The sequence below is a fragment of the Diceros bicornis genome, chromosome 10, assembly GCF_020826845.1.
Source record: "Diceros bicornis minor isolate mBicDic1 chromosome 10, mDicBic1.mat.cur, whole genome shotgun sequence".
Lineage (NCBI taxonomy): Eukaryota > Metazoa > Chordata > Mammalia > Perissodactyla > Rhinocerotidae > Diceros > Diceros bicornis.
Genome location: NC_080749.1, coordinates 64932816 through 64939424, shown reverse-complemented (window position 1 = coordinate 64939424; position 6609 = coordinate 64932816). Strand labels below are relative to the sequence as shown.

The 6609-nt window shown below is 31.1% G+C and overlaps 1 non-coding gene across 1 annotated transcript; it reads left to right on the top strand.

The window, feature by feature from the left end:
• The first annotated feature begins 4629 nt into the window (after positions 1-4629).
• Positions 4630-4736, top strand: LOC131411067 (U6 spliceosomal RNA). Its single transcript, XR_009221465.1, has one exon. It is a non-coding gene; the product is annotated as a U6 spliceosomal RNA (small nuclear RNA).
• The last annotated feature ends 1873 nt before the right edge of the window (positions 4737-6609 follow it).

Below are 6609 nucleotides of genomic sequence, written 5' to 3'. Positions count from 1 at the left end.
CAAAGTCTGTTGACTATATTGTGTGGGCCTGTTTCTGGGCATTCTATTCTGTTACAATGATCTATGTTTATTCTTTTGCCATTACCATATTGTCTTGATTACTGAAGCTTTAAGGTAAGTCTTGAAGTTGATTAGCGTTAGTCCTACGACTGTTTTTCTTCAATTTTGTTTTGGCTATTCTGAGTAATTTGCCTTTCCATATAAACCTGCAAATTAGCTATTCAACAGCCAGAAAGTAACTTGCTGGGATTTTGATTGGGATTGCATTCAATCTATATAACAAGTTGGGAAGAACTGTCATCTCAACAATATCAAATCTCACTATCCATGAATATAAATCTCTCCATTTATTTATATCTTTGATTTCTTTCATCAGAGGTTTCTAGTTTTCCTCATATAGTTCTAATACAAATTTTGTCAGATTTATACATAAGTATTCTATTTTGGGGGCATTAATGTATGTGGTCTTAATTTAAAATTCCAGTTGTTCATTGGTGGTGTATAGGAAAGCAATTAACTTTTGTTATGTTAACCTTGTTTCCTGCAATCTTGCTAAACTTGTTGGTTAGTTCCAGGAATTTTTTGGTTGATTCTTTGGAATTTTCTACACATATAATCATGCCATCTGCAAACAAAGACAGTTTAATTTCTTCCTTCTCAATCGGTATATTTTTTATTTACTTTTATTTTCTTATTAGCTAGACTTTCAGTATGGTGTTCAATAGGAGTGGTGAAGGGGACATACTTACCTTGTTGCCATTCTTAGGGGGAAAGCTTTAAGTTTCTCACCATTAAGTATGGTGTCAACTATAGGGTTTTGCAGACGTTTTTTATCAAGTTGGGGGAGTCCCCCTTTATTTCTAATTTATTGAGTTTTTTTAATCATGAAGAAGTGTTGAGTTTTGTAAAATACTTTCTTTGTATCTATTGATATGATCATATGACTTTTCTCCTTTTCCCTATTGATGTGGTGAATTATATTTATTAATTTTTGAGTATTGACCCAGCCTTGCATAACTGGAATAAATCTCACTTGGACGTGGTGTACAATTATTTTTGTACATTGTTGGATTCTATTTGCTTATATTTTGTTCTGGATTTATGAATTTCATGAGAGATATTGGTCTGTACTTTTTCTTTCTCTTTATATATTTAATTGTTTTGGAATTAGGTGTCATAGAATGAGGTAGATAGTGCTTCCTCTGCTTCTATTTTCTGGAAAAGATTATAGAAAACTGGTATCATTTCTTCCTTAAATGTTTGGTAGAATTCATCAGCGAGCCCATGTGGGCCTGGCGTTTTCTGTTTTGGAAAATTGTTAATTATTCATTTTATTATTTCAATAGGTATAATTCTATTCTGATTATCTATTTTTTCCTGTGTGAAGTTTGGTAGATTATATCTTTCAAGGAATTGGTCTATTTCATCTAAATTATCAATTTTATGAGCATAGAGTTTTCATAATATTCTCTTCTTATCATTTCTATGTCCTAGAGATCAGTAGTGATGACCCCTCTTTCATTTCTGATGTTAGTAATTTGGGCTGCTCTCTTTTTTTCTATGTTAGCCCATCTAGAGGTTTATCAATTTTATTGATGTTTCCAAAGAACTATCTTCTGGTTTTGTTGATTTTTTCTATGGTTTTCTATTTACAATTGCGTTGATTTCTGCTCTAATTTTTATTATTTATTTTCTTCTCCTTACTTTGGATTTAATTTTCTTTCTTTTTCCTGTTGACTAGGCTGGAAGCTTAGATTTTTTTAATTTTAGACTTCTTCTTTCCTAATATATGCATTCAGTGGTACAAAATTCCCTCTAAGTAATCTTTACATTACATCCCACAAATTTATATGTCGTGTTTTTATTTGTTCAAAATATTTATTAATTTCTCATGAGGCTTCCTGTTTGAACCGTGTCATTTTAAAGTGTGTTGTTTAATTTCCAAGTATTTTATGATTTTCCAGCTATCTCTTTGTCATTTACTCCTTGGCATACATATTAAACAAGAAAAGAATGTTCAGTACTGTGTCTTGAATTAAAATAAGCTATTACTTGAATGGAAATTTATTTAGGGCTTGTTTCTATCGAGGTGCATCATACAGAATGAAGAAATGTCTTACAACAGTTATTGGGCTTCTCTAAAGGCTATACAGTGAGTCATCCTTCTACTGAAAAAGTGAATGCTTTTTGCTAAACTGATTCTTAATTAAAGAGAGTATTTTATTAATATTACAATCCTCACAGAGCAATCTAATTGTTTTTCAAAAATATTCCAAACAAGTTGCTCAATGCCCTAATGAATCATGCTGAAACTCTTTAAATATTTAGGCTTTCAAGATTTGGTGTATACTCATTTATGTAAATAGCACGTATCTTGGGTATTCTTCAGTATATTAAGTTTTATTGTAGATAAAACATGTCTTTAGTTAGATTTAATTTATGAGTAAAAATATGAAAAACACCACACACTTTTGCAGAAATTTGGCCTAAAATGGATTTTTAAAAGACTTCATATTACATATCATGATAAGAATCCACCTTTCTAATTTCAACCTCAATTACTCAATTCCTTAAGAAGATAACAGTAGCTTATGAAGCATAGTTTCTAATAGTGAAAAACTCATGAGCAACAGAAAAAGCACTTTGCAAGCATGGTGTATAATAATTGGATGTGGAGCAAAATGACATCACTCTTTGTATCATTACTACATTTTAGACACTTAAGGATAAGATATTTAAAAGTTAAGTTTAATTTGTTTTTGAATAGAATATTATTTAGCTTAATATGTTAAAATAATATGTCAGACAATTTTAGGGGCAAGCAATGCCCCATTCGTTATCATTTAAAAATATAGATAACTCCAGTTTCTAAAAATACCCAGGATTTGGGAATAGTAATTCCTGACCTAAGAAACAATACTCAAAATGTAATAGAGAGGAGTGAGTGATAAGAGTAGAACGGCAGGGGCTGGCCCAGTGGTATAGTGGTTAAGTTCGAGCGCTCCGCATTGGCGGCCTGGGTTCGCAGATTTAGATCCCAGGCGTTGACCCACGCATCACTTATCAAGCCAAGCTGTGGCAGGTGTCCCTCATATAAAGTAGAGGAAAATAGGCATGGATGTTAGCCCAGGGCCGATCTTCCTCAGCAAAAAGAGGAGGATTGGCAACAGATGTTAGCTCAGGGCTAATCTTCCTTGCCCCCCCCCCCAAGAAAAAGAGTAGAATGGCAAATTTGGAAATTTTTCAAAGGTCCAAAGAATGATATGAAATTCAATATCAGAGCAAGTCAGGTTACTTTTTCTGAAAATCAAATGAGAGCTCATGAGATTTAATGTGATCAGAAATATAAATCCTATAAAATATAACTGAAAGCAATCATTAGAGGTTGTTATTAAGGGAAACAAAAATAAACTTGATGCCTTAATGCTGTGGGAGACATTAAAAGTTAAAGACTATTTTAGATCACAGAATGATCCAGACAATCAAAGATTTGAGAAACTCTTTGTTTCAGTTGTAGAAGAAAATACATGAAGGTCTTGAGATGAGAAATGGTGTGCTGTGTTCAAGGGGATGGCAGGAGACTCGAGTAACTGTGGCTTAGTGAGAGAGAGTGAGGAACAAGAGGAGATTGCAAAGGTACCATAGAGAACTTTACCTACTGGTCTGCCTGAGTTACAAGTATAACGTATTTATTTTGATCAGCTTAAATACATATGTGTACCAGTTTGGAATGATTTTCCCACTATTGTTGATTAATGAAATAACGTGTTTGATATATCCTGTATTTGATATACCCTGTAGTTGAATCTCTAAGCCAAAATTTGATACATAGTTTATGCTGCTCAAATATATTACTTCACAGAAAATAAACATCTGTGATATTAGTGGATTTGATAAGGAGGATAAATAGGACTCACAGGTAATTATCTAAAAAAAATTAAATGTATTTAAGTACATCTAAATAGAATAATACATTATCTTCTCCACCATTTCATATCTCTGTAATCATGCAGAAGCCCCTAAAAATTAAAATGGTGATAACAAGTAAAAGAAACAAATCCACTCCAGATTTTATTAAGGATAAGTCTATATAATACATGAATTTACTTTTATTGGTGAACTCTCCAACAGCAGTATTGGCTTTCAATTCAAACTGCTGATTGCAAAGAAGACTACAAATGAGTCTAGTTCTGCTACTCATAGATGCCAAAGCCTTATGTCATTGGACATCCAAATTTACTTGTTTGGAGTTTTCTAGGGATTGAATTTTAATATTAAGATATAACTCATGTTATGTAAATCCCAGCTGTGGCAAAGGGGCTTTAATGCAGGCTGCACTTAGCATACAACAGGAGTCTGCCCTGAAGAGTAGAAATCTGAATTTCACTAATGGACAAGATAGTGAACCATATGGTTTGTGGCGTTGGACTATAGATCGTCTTATCAAATTAGAGAGTTGTGGCAACTAGTACAGGTCTGAAAATGTATGCTGTATTACTAATTATTGAAAAATTAAAATGCTATATTTATAGTTATAAAGCCCACAACAAAATTATTGTAAAACAAATTTCTAGGTTATTTAATAAAAATTAGTATTAATGTAAAGAGTTAAGAATATGATAATATGATGTGCTCGCTTCGGCAGCACATATACTAAAATTGGAACCATACAGAGAAGATTAGCATGGCCCCTGTGCAAGGATGACACGCAAATTCGTGAAGCGTTCCATATTTTTGAAAATTAATCCTATTCTTAAAATGTACACAGACATTATATTATTTAGAATTTTTTGTCCGTTACATTGATGTATGCAACTCTGTTCTTTTCAATTGTATATTTATGTGTGAATTTTCAAAGTGTTTAAAATAAAACAAACAGCCAAAAATAACTAGAAAAAAATTATAACTAATAACTCAAAAAAAAAAAAGAATATGATAATATGAGATGAATATATCTCTATAAGAGAACAAATACGGCTTACAGGTAGAAATACTGCAAAAATTTATATTACTGATCTAAATATCTAAGCAAAATTAATGAATATTCCACCCAAATATCTTCATTAAAAATTCTTTGTTTTCCTATTTTCTGGTTACTAGGCACTCTCTTGTTTTCTCAGAATCCGATGCCTTTAGTACTGACTATGTTTTCGTATAAGAATCTGCTTTAAACCTACTCTCAATTTCTTTGTTGCCAGATATCAGTCATATGCCTAGCACATTCACGATTGTTCTCACCTTATATCACTTTTGCTTTAATTTATTTTGTTTATATCAACTCACTATTCTAACTACTATTTCAGCTTAAAGGGTAACAGTATCATTACGGTAAAAAGAAAACTAAGACCACTCAGCATATATGAAAGCAAACACTAAAAATACATAGTGGAAAAAAATTATGTTATTAGATTCTCCCAAGATATTGCTGCCTGCCAAGGTTTTGAGCGTAAAACCCATTTTTTATTTGTTAAAAAAGGGTTTAAAAAACATTAGAAATTTCTCCTTGGTGCAATGTAAAGAATAGAAAAATAATAGAAATAATAAAAAATAGAAATGGATTAAAGAGAATTCTGATTCATTACACACTACATTTAATAATATTATAAATATCTGTGAACACAATAGCCAATGCAATTAGAATATCGAAAATAATTCACCTACTGCATTTCTGATCCCAGTGCTCCTCTCCATATAGGAGGACAAATAGGACAGAGAGAGATTATCAGCATGAAAACATAATTTCAAACTATTTTCCAAAATTGGTTGTACTCATTTACATTCCAGCCAGTGATTTATAAGGAAAACTATTGATATACGTCTACTGCAACATTTGGTATCATCAGAACTCTAATGTGTTTTAATCAAATGCTTTCAAAATTTGGCTTAATTATGGTTTGAATTTGTCCATATTTTTATCAAGTTGTTTTTGTTAATTGATTTATGGAAAAGTGTGTGTGTGTGTGTGTGTGTGTGTGAGATATGTATATGTATGTATGCTATTTTTGATATTATTCCCTTTGTCTATTATGTGTATTATAAATACATTCATTCAGTAAACATATTCAAAATATTTCATATTTTGTCATTTTATTTTAGTTTGTTAAACAGAAATTTTAATTTTCATATATCCAAAATTAACAAAATTTTTTAGATATGGTACTTCTGGGTCTCGTTTAAGAAATTATTCCTTCCACATCAGAAGTATATTCATATTTATTTTCCACTGCACATTTTGAAATTTTAAACCAAAATTTAAATAATTGGTATCATATATCCAATACAATATTAATTTAGATGCTGATCATAAAAAGTAAAGATAACTATTCATTTTTAAATTTAAAAACTGTCACTTTTTTAAACTTATGAGTCAAATATGTAATAATAATGGAATTTTAATAACAACTCGATGGTAAAAATATCCCATATCAAAATATGTGAGATGTAGTGCAAATGACGATTTAAGAAAAAAATGACCTTAAATATTTAAATTAGGAAAGAAGAAAGAGTGGGAATAAATCAAATGATTTTCCCATAGATCCAGATACCTCTGAGGACATCAGTCAGGATGCATGCCAAAGTAAACAAGGGTACGTGTGATTGCGTGACATG